Below are 11,982 nucleotides of genomic sequence, written 5' to 3' on the forward strand. Positions count from 1 at the left end.
GGATGCAGTGCAGTGAGTCCAGAGAGTGCACTGGCAATACTGGGGATGCAGTGCAGTGAGTCCAGAGAGTGCACTGGCAACACTGGGGTTGCAGTGCAGTGAGTCCAGAGAGTGAACTGGCACCACTGGGGATGCAGTGCAGTGAGTCCAGAGTGTGCACTGGCACCACTGGGGATGCAGTGCAGTGAGTCCAGAGATTGCACTGGCACCACTGGGGATGCAGTGCAGTGAGTCCAGAGATTGCACTGGCACCACTGGGGATGCACTGCAGTGAGTCCAGAGAGTGCACTGGCACCACTGGGGATGCAGTGCAGTGAGTCCAGAGAGTGCACTGGCACCACTGGGGATGCAGTGCAGTGAGTCCAGTGAGTGTACTGGCACCACTGGGGATGCAGTGCAGTGAGTCCAGAGAGTGCACTGGCACCACTGAGAATGCACTTCAGTGAGTCCAGAGAGTGCACTGCCACCACTGGGGATGCAGTGCAGTGAGTCCAGAGAGTGCACTGGCACCACTGAGAATGCACTTCAGTGAGTCCAAAGAGTGCACTGGCACCACTGGGGATGCACTGCAGTGAGTCCAGAGAGTGCACTAGCACCACTGGGAATGCAGTACAGTGAGTCCAGAGAGTGCACTGGCACCACTGGGGATGCACTGCAGTCACTCCAGAGAGTGCACTGGCACCACTGATGATGCAGTACAGTGAGTCCAGTGAGCGCACTGGCACCACTGGGGATGTAGTGCAGTGATTCGAGAGAGTGCACTGGCACCACTGGGGATGCACTGCAGTGAGTCCAGAGAGTGCACTGGCACCACTTGGGATGCAGTGCAGTGAGTCCAGAGAGTGCACTGGCACCACTGGGGATGCAGTGCAGTGAGTCCAGAGAGTGCATTGGCACCACTGGGGATGCAGTGCAGTGAGTCCAGAGAGTGCACTGGCACCACTGGGGATGCACTGCTGTGAGTCCAGAGAGTGCACTGGCAGCAGTGGAGATGCACTGCAGTGAGTCCAGAGAGTGCACTGGCACCACTGGGGATGCACTGCAGTGAGTCCAGAGAGTGCAGTGGCACCACTGGGGATGCAGTGCAGTGAGTCCAGAGAGTGCACTGGCACCACTGGGGATGCACTGCTGTGAGTCCAGAGAGTGCACTGGCACCACTGGGGATGCAGTGCAGTGAGTCCAGAGAGTGCACTGGCAGCACTGGGGATGCAGTGCAGTGACTCGAGAGAGTGCACTGGCACCACTGGGGATGCACTGCAGTGAGTCCAGAGAGCGCACTGGCACCACTGGGGATGCACTGCAGTGAGTCCACAGAGTGCACTGGAACCACTGAGAATGCACTTCAGTGAGTCCAGAGAGTGCACTGGCACCACTGGGGATGCACTGCAGTGAGTCCATGTTGAGGACTGGCTCGCTGCGCGTAATCACATTGATATCATGCAGCTGCAAGATAAGGAAATGGCGGATTACCGCACCCAGCTGGTCTAGAAAAACAAGAGCAAAGGCACGTACGCAAGGCTTGTCTGGGAACTCTTGTGAGAAATCCCAGGCAGCTTGTCTGGGAACTCTTGTGAGAAATCCCAGGCAATTAGAAACAATGATAGTAGAGGGCATACTGCCCTGGGAGTTATAGTTAGATTAGAAAGGGGAACTAGCGGATAGAAGAATGCGGAACTAACAGATAGGGCAGTAGATGACGCTTACCAATAAGGAGCTTGGCTTTTGCAATATGTATGAGCTAATTATCCTGTACACGATAAAAGACAATTGAGCTATCCATTAAAGCTGAAGCATACTTAACACTCATATTGAGCGTTTGTGTCTTCCCTCCGTCGACAACAAATGGCGCCCGAACAGGGACCCTTGCTGGACGAGGACCCGAAATGAGTAAGCCGGTATTAGGCGACGGAGTACAAGGGGAAAGCCGGTTCTGACTACGTAACCCGGAATCCGCGGAACATAAGATTGGGGCGAGCAGAAGACGACTCGGGAAGAGCGCCCGGGACGAACCCATAGCGGGTCCCGCCGGAACGCCGCGAACGGAAGCTTTGTACGGGGGCAACGGCACCGTGAGTAAGCATGGAGAAACAAGCGGCAATAGATTTACTTAAGTGCTTTTTAGAAAAGCGTAAGACACGCTTTGCACGGGGGCAACGGCACCGTGAGTAAGCATGGAGAAACAAGCGGCAATTAATTTACTTAAGTGCTTTTTAGAAAAGCGTAAGACGCCAGATATAGATTGTCATAAAGAATTACAGGGGTTAGTGGCCTATGGGGTGGCGAAGGGCTGCTTTATTAACCCTGACACATTGTTTGAGGAGGATGAGTGGCGTAAGTTTGGTGATATATTGTTTGAGGAAATGATTAGTGAGAATAAGACGGCTAAGAAGCTGGCAAAACCGTGGCGGGCTGTTACGAATGCTTTAACAATACATCGGGTAGAACAGAAAGTAGCAGCCGCTGCAACAGAGCGGCTGGGCAAAACGTTGAGGGCGGATGAAGAGGCCAATCCGTACCCCCTCCCTCCGTCGGTCCAACAATTCACCATGAAGGCACCCGGGGGATGGGGAGAGGGGGCACGACCCAGTGCACCTCCTCTACCCCTGGAAACTCCCGAGGGAGAGGCGGCAGGCGAGGGGAGAAATAAGAATCCATTTTTGAAAGATATGCGACTCGAATCAGGGGGGTCGGAGAGAGCAGGACTCTGGGCGAAAATAGCAGGGGAGGCGTTACGTGAAGGTGATGTGGGGGCAGCGACAGAGCTTGTAGGCGCCTTCCCCGTGGTGTACTCTCCACCAGACGCCCAGGGCCAGATAACTGTTACTATGACAAATCTGGACTGGAAAATACTGACCCAATTGCGTGCCACGGTAAATGAGTCAGGAATACGTGGGGAGCCAACGAAACAGATGTTAGACTATCTGTGGTCCACTAACGTGTTGCTCCCCGGCGATATTCGTAATATCATGAAACTAATACTGACGCAGCATCAGATCCTGCTGTTTAATGCCCATTGGCATTCAGCTTGTCAGGAGGCAGTCGCGGTGCAGCGTCAGCCCGGAGATCCATTATACGGGGTCACGCTGGAGGAGCTTTTGGGGGTCGGTGCATACAATCGCTTGGAGGCCCAGGCCCTAATGGGGCCGGATAAGGCAAAAGCGACCATGACGCTAGCTAGGAGAGCACTGGACCAAATTAGGGAGCCTGGAGGAATGCCCTCCTATATGTCCATCAAGCAAGGGCGAGACGAAGCGTTTGGAACATTTATTGATAGGGTTGCCGCAGCTATACAGGTAGCTGGGTTACCCGAATATCTCAAAGGCCCTATTCTTAAACAATGCGCCCTTCAAAATTGTAATCAAACCTCTCGAAATGTTCTAAATACGCTGCCCAGTACCTGGACTATAGAAGAGGCTCTTGATCGATTGTCGCGGATACCGATAGGCTCGCAAGCGCTATTGGTTGACGCTATTCGAAAGGTAGGGGAAAGTATTACTCAGGGACTGCAGGCTAGTCAGTCGCAGGTATTCGCCGCCCTTGCCCCCCTGCAAAGTGGAAAAGGACCTCACTCGTCGAGAAGACCTGCACTACGCTGCTATCGGTGTGGCATCGCGGGTCATATAAAGAGGCAATGTGGGACGGCTAATGTGTGGTGTCCCTCTTGCCGATCTGATACGCATAATGAAACCGCTTGCCGGCGGAAGACCCAGGGAAACGGGAAGACCAGCGGGAACCGCCGCCCCGCGATGACACAAAAAGCGGCTTTCCCCTCAACAGCGGCGGCAGCTGCGGAGACTCCAACCGAGACGAATCCTTTCACCTCCAACCAGCCACCAGAGGGAGCCTGGGGATTGGACTTGGCAACCGCAGTAAATGTGACTTTGATGGACAATAAGCCTGTTGGGGTGAAAACAGGCGTTATGGGACCTGTAAAAATTAATAATGAGCCTGTTGGAGCACTTCTGATTGGAAGGTCATCGGCGACATTAAATGGGGCTTTAGTGTTAACAGGACTTATTGATAAGGACTTTACTGGGGAGATACAAATTATGGTATCAGCCATGTTCCCTCCGCTACATATACCGAAGGGAACTCGATTGGCTCAATTCTGCCTGTCTCTTGCCAAAGCGACTGATCCCTTCCGCACCTGTTTGTTCGGGGTCCCAATAGGGAACAAGGAGGAGCTGAAACAACTGTTAGCACCATATTCCGCAAGTACTGATTTGTTCGATCTTTCGTCCAACCTCTCCGACGCCGTTGTGGCGGCGCTAGTGGCTCTGAACACGAGCTTGCCATGGGATCCCCAGGAACTGGATTTGTTGGGATCAGTGGCGGTAGGGAACACCAGTAATAACTGGACACAGACGTGCTTTATGTGGAATAAAGGAAAACAAAATATGACTCAATGGACTAATGTGACCTCTCACACAAGGGGGTTCGAAGCTAATAGCAGCTATTGCGGGTACAACGACACCACCAACACCACCATGGGGGCATACGGGAACAAGTCAAGCACATGGCCAAGGCAAACTGCTAAGGCCTTACCACCTGGTATATTCCTGATCTGTGGAGATCGAGCCTGGCAGGGAATCCCAGCAAATGCGCACGGGGGGCCATGCTATTTGGGACGCTTGACTTTGTTTGCCCCTGACCTACACAGTCAAGAATTGCGAAACATTACTCAACAATGGAAACGACGGACGAGACGCAGTCTCAAAAACTTTGGGGAGTGACTGCGATAACCAGGTCGAACTCTGGGGTCCTGCTGAAAGGTTCTTTTCAGCGGCACTTGTGCCTGGAGTGGCTGTGGCTCATGCTATGGCTAGTCTAGGGAAACTAGCTTGTTGGGCTGTAAAACAAGCAAATGTGACATTTGAAAAAAAAAAAAAAAAAAAAAAAAAAAAAAAAAAAAAAGGGAGAGAGAGAAACTAGCTTGCACATTTTAGGTCTGTGAAATTTTGTGAGAATTTTTTCCTGCACTGGACAGTTGAGAGAAAAAAAAAAAAAAGGAAAGAAAAAAAAAAAAAAAAAAAAAAAAAAAAAAAAAGCACATAGGGAATTATGTTAATTGTGTTTGTGTCTTTAGGCAAAGCTGTGGAAGTCTTGAAATGTCACAGTAGTAAATAACTTTTATTACTTTTTGGCTAATTCTTTTTCTGTTGGAACACTGAATTCTGTGCATATGTATATATGAACACAAATTGAAGGCCTCTACCTCCTGGAGTATACAACTTGGTTTGTTTACCTCCACATGATTTTTTTTTTTTTTTAAGTTCAGTGTGGAGACTTGAAACTTGAATGTCCCTTCCAACTTTTATATTTAAAACAAGACTAGAAAATTGAAGACTGTTTTTCACCTGTACATAGAAATATTAAAGGGTGGTCTTAAAATTTGAACATTGGTCTGGAGAAAAACCATGGTGTTTGTTATGGACAATTAACTGTTAAAGTTATTGTAAGTTATCTGTATTTAGCAGAGTATTTTCAACGAGTGATCTGAGCTGAAATTGGAGACTATTAGTAAGTTATGTTTGGAAGTTTTAACTTCAATGAAGTAATTATTTGCTGTGAAAGAGACGAACATTGAATGACTGAACAAAGAGGGTGCAATATCTTTGTTTTTTATGAGGCTCCTGAGAATAAAACCAACTGAAGCATTTCAATTCACTTGAATGAGAAACGTGTTTAATTAAAAGAGCCCAAGAAGACACTGGTATGAAAGGTAAAATCTCAGAGGTTGGTCAGTTAATGTGGCACACTTGCTGGTCACTTTGTAAAATGTAGATTTGAAGTACAGTGGTGAAAACATTAAATGTGACTACGCAGATGCTCACAGAAATGGCCCAGGACCTGGACAGCTTGCGACACGCTGTGTTACAGAACAGAGCGGCGATTGATTTTCTACTGCTGGCACAGGGCCACGGGTGTGAAGAGCTCGAAGGAATGTGCTGTTTTAATCTCTCGGACCATGGCGAGTCAATCCACGAGCAACTGAAATGGCTGAGAGACCACACCAAGAAGATAGTGGTCCAAGATAATTGGCTTGATAGACTGTTTGCAAATTGGTTTGGGAACATGGGGGGTTGGATATTGGGTCTGATAAAAGAAGGGCTACGCTTACTGCTAATAATTGTCCTAATTATAGTAGCGGCGCGAGTAGTATTTAGTTGCCTAATAAAAAGGCTCGAGCAGTTAACTAGTAGGGTTTTTCTAGCAACAGTAATAGCATGTGTAAGGTGTAATTGCTCGAAAAAGAAAAAAAAAAAAAAAAAAAAAAAAAAAAAAAAAAAAAAAAAAGGGGTCAATGCCACACGTGCTCCTTATTGCAATGCATCTCTTTGCTGTCATTATACAAACTATAATAGCATCCTTCCTTGCGCCAGGAGCCGCTCTGCTCGGCTGTGGGATCGACTGTGGAACGGACGCCCCTAGGTGCACCCCGAGCATTTTTTCCTCGGAGGGGTCTCCACTCTCAGCCGCTCACCACGGGAGCAGACAAGGACCTCCTGAAGCTGCACACAAATTATTTTCAGTGATATTGTCTTGTGGTATGAATGAGAAGTGCAAGAGGCCTCTCTGCGTGATTGTGTGATTGTGTGATTGTGCTGTGCGAGTAAGAAGCAGTATCGCTGCGAAGCAACATTCCTAGCGCTTAGTGGCTTGTTGACTGATGTAGATTCTAGTAGGCACACTACTTTACAATCGTAGTTCTGCATGAGATTTTTGACCCTGTTGCTTATTGTACCTTGCTTATTGCAGTGTGTGCGGTGATTGATAGAAAAATCTATAGAAAGCTTTTGGTTCAAAATAAAAACGGGGGAATTGTTGAGGACTGGCTCGCTGCGCGTAATCACATTGATATCATGCAGCTGCAAGATAAGGAAATGGCGGATTACCGCACCCAGCTGGTCTAGAAAAACAAGAGCAAAGGCACGTACGCAAGGCTTGTCTGGGAACTCTTGTGAGAAATCCCAGGCAGCTTGTCTGGGAACTCTTGTGAGAAATCCCAGGCAATTAGAAACAATGATAGTAGAGGGCATACTGCCCTGGGAGTTATAGTTAGATTAGAAAGGGGAACTAGCGGATAGAAGAATGCGGAACTAACAGATAGGGCAGTAGATGACGCTTACCAATAAGGAGCTTGGCTTTTGCAATATGTATGAGCTAATTATCCTGTACACGATAAAAGACAATTGAGCTATCCATTAAAGCTGAAGCATACTTAACACTCATATTGAGCGTTTGTGTCTTCCCTCCGTCGACAACAAGTCCAGAGAGTGCACTAGCACCACTGGGGAATGCAGTGCAGTGAGTCCAGTGAGTACACTGGCACCAATGGGGATGCAGTGCAGTGAGTCAAGAGAGTGCACTGGCACCACTGGGGATGCACTGCAGTGAGCCCAGAGAGTGCACTGGCACCACTGGGGATGCGGTGCCGGGAGTCCAGAGAGTGCACTGGCACCACTGGGGATGCAGTGCAGTGAGTCCAGAGAGTGCACTGGCACCACTGGGGATGCAGTGCAGTGAGTCCAGAGAGTGCACTAGCACCACTGGGGATGCACTGCAGTGAGTCCAGAGAGTGCTCTGGCACCACTGGGGATGCAGTGCAGTGAGTCCAGAGAGTGCACTGGCACCACCGGGGATGTGTTGCCGGGAGTCCAGAGAGTGCACTGGCACCACTGGGGATGCAGTGCAGTGAGTCCACAGACTGCACTGGAACCACTGAGAATGCACTTCAGTGAGTCCAGAGAGTGCACTGGCACCACTGGGGATGCACTGCAGTGAGTCCACAGAGTGCACTAGCACCACTGGGGAATGCAGTGCAGTGAGTCCAGTGAGTACACTGGCACCAATGGGGATGCAGTGCAGTGAGTCAAGAGAGTGCACTGGCACCACTGGGGATGCACTGCAGTGAGCCCAGAGAGTGCACTGGCACCACTGGGGATGCGGTGCCGGGAGTCCAGAGAGTGCACTGGCACCACTGGGGATGCAGTGCAGTGAGTCCAGAGAGTGCACTGGCACCACTGGGGATGCAGTGCAGTGAGTCCAGAGAGTGCACTAGCACCACTGGGGATGCACTGCAGTGAGTCCAGAGAGTGCTCTGGCACCACTGGGGATGCAGTGCAGTGAGTCCAGAGAGTGCACTGGCACCACCGGGGATGTGTTGCCAGGAGTCCAGAGAGTGCACTGGCACCACTGGGGATGCAGTGCAGTGAGTCAAGAGAGTGCACTGGCACCACTGGGGATGCACAGCAGTGAGCCCAGAGAGTGCACTGGCACCACTGGGGATGCGGTGCCGGGAGTCCAGAGAGTGCACTGGCACCACTGGGGATGCGGTGCAGTGAGTCCAGAGAGTGCACTGGCACCACTGAGAATGCACTTCAGTGAGTCCAGAGAGTGCACTGGTACCACTGGGGATGCAGTGCAGTGAGTCCAGAGAGTGCACTAGCACCACTGGGGATGCAGTGCAGTGAATCCAGTGAGTGCACTGGCACCACTGGGGATGCAGTGCAGTGAGTCAAGAGAGTGCACTGGCACCACTGGGGATGCACAGCAGTGAGCCCAGAGAGTGCACTGGCACCACTGGGGATGCGGTGCCGGGAGTCCAGAGAGTGCACTGGCACCACTGGGGATGCAGTGCAGTGAGTCCAGAGAGTGCACTGGCACCACTGGGGATGCACTGCAGTGAGTCCAGAGAGTGCACTGGCACCACTGGGGATGCACTGCAGTGAGTCCAGAGAGTGCTCTGGCACCACTGGGGATGCAGTGCAGTGAGTCAAGAGAGTGCACTGGCACCACTGGGGATGCAGTGCAGTGAGTCCAGAGAGTGCACTGGCACCACTGGTGATGCACTGCAGTTACTCCAGAGAGTGCACTGGCACCACTGGGGATGCGGTGCGGTGAGACCAGAGAGTGCACTGGCACCACTGGGGATGCAGTGCAGTCAGTCCAGTGAGTGTACTGGCACCACTGGGGATGCACTGCAGTGAGTCCAGAGAGTGCACTGGCACCACTGGGGATGCAGTGCAGTGAGTCCAGAGAGTGCACTGGCACCACTGGGGATGCACTGCAGTGAGTCCAGAGAGTGCACTAGCACCACTGGGGATGCACTGCAGTGAGTCCACAGAGTGCACTAGCACCACTGGGGATGCAGTGCAGTGAGTCCAGAGAGTGCACTGGCACCACTGGGGATGCACTTCAGTGAGTCCAGAGAGTGCACTGGCACCACTGGGGATGCAGTTCAGTGAGTCCAGAGAGTGCACTGGCACCACTGGGGATGCAGTGCAGTGAGTCCAGAGAGTGCACTGGCAACACTGGGGTTGCAGTGCAGTGAGTCCAGAGAGTGCACTGGCACCACTGGGGATGCAGTGCAGTGAGTCCAGAGTGTGCACTGGCACCACTGGGGATGCAGTGCAGTGAGTCCAGAGATTGCACTGGCACCACTGGGGATGCAGTGCAGTGAGTCCAGAGAGTGCACAGGCAGCACTGGGGATGCAGTGCAGTGAGTCCAGAGAGTGCACTGGCACTACTGGGGATGCAGTGCAGTGAGTCCAGAGAGTGCACTGGCACCACTGGGGATGCAGTGCAGTGAGTCCAGTGAGTGTACTGGCACCACTGGGGATGCACTGCAGTGAGTCCAGAGAGTGCACTGGCACCACTGAGAATGCACTTCAGTGAGTCCAGAGAGTGCACTGGCACCACTGGGGATGCAGTGCAGTGAGTCCAGAGAGTGCACTGGCACCACTGAGAATGCACTTCAGTGAGTCCAAAGAGTGCACTGGCACCACTGGGGATGCACTGCAGTGAGTCCAGAGAGTGCACTAGCACCACTGGGAATGCAGTACAGTGAGTCCAGTGAGTGCACTGGCACCACTGGGGATGCAGTGCAGTGAGTCCAGAGAGTGCACTGGCACCACTGGGGATGCAGTGCAGTGAGTCCAGAGAGTGCACTGGTACAACTTGGGATGCAGTGCAGTGAGTCCAGTGAGTGCACTGGCACCACTGGGGATGCACTGCAGTGAGTCCAGAGAGTGCACTGGCACCACTGGGGATGCACTGCTGTGAGTCCAGAGAGTGCACTGGCAGCAGTGGAGATGCACTGCAGTGAGTCCAGAGAGTGCACTGGCACCACTGGGGATGCACTGCAGTGAGTCCAGAGAGTGCAGTGGCACCACTGGGGATGCAGTGCAGTGAGTCCAGAGAGTGCACTGGCACCACTGGGGATGCACTGCAGTGAGTCCAGAGAGTGCACTGGCACCACTGGGGATGCAGTGCAGTGAGTCCAGAGAGTGCACTGGCAGCACTGGGGATGCAGTGCAGTGAGTCCAGAGAGTGCACAGGCACCACTGGGGATGCACTGCAGTGAGTCCAGAGAGCGCACTGGCACCACTGGGGATGCAGTGCAGTGAGTCCACAGAGTGCACTGGAACCACTGAGAATGCACTTCAGTGAGTCCAGAGAGTGCACTGGCACCACTGGGGATGCACTGCAGTGAGTCCAGAGAGTGCACTAGCACCACTGGGGAATGCAGTGCAGTGAGTCCAGTGAGTACACTGGCACCACTGGGGATGCAGTGCAGTGAGTCAAGAGAGTGCACTGGCACCACTGGGGATGCACTGCAGTGAGCCCAGAGAGTGCACTGGCACCACTTGGGATGCGGTGCCGGGAGTCCAGAGAGTGCTTTGGCACCACTGGGGATGCACTGCAGTGAGTCCAGAGAGTGCACTGGCACCACTCAGGGTGCAGTGCGGTGAGTCCAGAGAATGCACTGGCACCAATGGGGATGCAGTGCAGTGAGTCCAGAGAGCGCACTGGCTCCACTGGGATGCAGTGCAGTCATTCCTGTGAGTGTACTGGCACCACTGGGGATGCAGTGCAGTGAGTCCAGAGAGTGCACTGGCACCACTGAGAATGCACTTCAGTGAGTCCAGAGAGTGCACTGGCACCACTGGGGATGCAGTGCAGTGAGTCCAGAGAGTGCACTGGCACCTACGGGGATGCACTGCAGTGAGTCCAGAGAGTGCACTGGCACCACTGTGGATGCACTGCAGTGACTCCAGAGAGTGCACTGGCACCACTGGGGATGCACTGCAGTGAGTCCAGAGAGTGCACTGGCACCACTGGGGATGCACTGCAGTGAGTCCAGAGAGTGCACTGGCACCACTGGGGATGCACTTCAGTGACTCCAGAGAGTGCACTGGTACCACTGGGCATGCAGTGCAGTGACTCCAGAGAGTGCACTGGCACCACTGGGGATGCACTTCAGTGACTCCAGAGAGTGCACTGGCACCACTGGGGATGCAGTGCAGTGAGTCCACAGATTGCACTGGCACCACTGGGGCTGCAGTGCAGTGAGTCCAGAGAGTGCACTGGCACCAGTGGGGATGCAGTGCAGTGAGTCCAGAGAGTGCACTGGCACCACTGGGGATGCAGTACAGTGAGTCCAGAGAGTGCACTGGCACCACTTGGGATGCACTGCAGTGAGTCCAGAGAGTGCACTGGCACCACTGGGGATGCACTACAGTGAGTCCAGAGATTGCACTGGCACCACTGGGGATGCAGTGCAGTGAGTCCAGAGAGTGCACTGGCACCACTGGGCATGCAGTGCAGTGAGTCCAGAGAGTGCACTGGCACCACTGGGGATGCACTTCAGTGACTCCAGAGAGTGCACTGGCACCACTGGGGATGCAGTGCAGTGAGTCCAGAGAGTGCACTGGCACCACTGGGGATGCTGTGCAGTGAGTCCAGAGATTGCACTGGCACCACCGGGGCTGCAGTGCAGTGAGTCCAGAGAGTGCACTGGCACCACTGGGGATGCAGTTTAGTGAGTCCAGAGAGTGCACTGGCACCACTGGTGATGCAGTACAGTGAGTCCAGAGAGTGCACTGGCACCACTGGGGATGCACTGCAGTGAGTCCAGAGAGTGCACTGGCACCACTGGGGATGCACTACAGTGAGTCCAGAGATTGCACTGGCACCACT

The 11,982-nt window shown here is 52.9% G+C and overlaps 1 long non-coding RNA gene across 1 annotated transcript; it reads left to right on the forward strand.

The window, feature by feature from the left end:
• Window positions 1–4,182: 4,182 nt before the first annotated feature.
• LOC308187026 lies at window positions 4,183–7,232 on the forward strand. The gene is made up of 2 exons (XR_013944420.1): window positions 4,183–6,975; window positions 7,011–7,232. It is a non-coding gene; the product is annotated as an uncharacterized lncRNA (long non-coding RNA).
• Window positions 7,233–11,982: the final 4,750 nt, after the last annotated feature.

The sequence above is a fragment of the Anser brachyrhynchus genome, assembly GCF_964034855.1.
Source record: "Anser brachyrhynchus genome assembly, contig: SCAFFOLD_125, whole genome shotgun sequence".
Classification (NCBI taxonomy): domain Eukaryota; kingdom Metazoa; phylum Chordata; class Aves; order Anseriformes; family Anatidae; genus Anser; species Anser brachyrhynchus.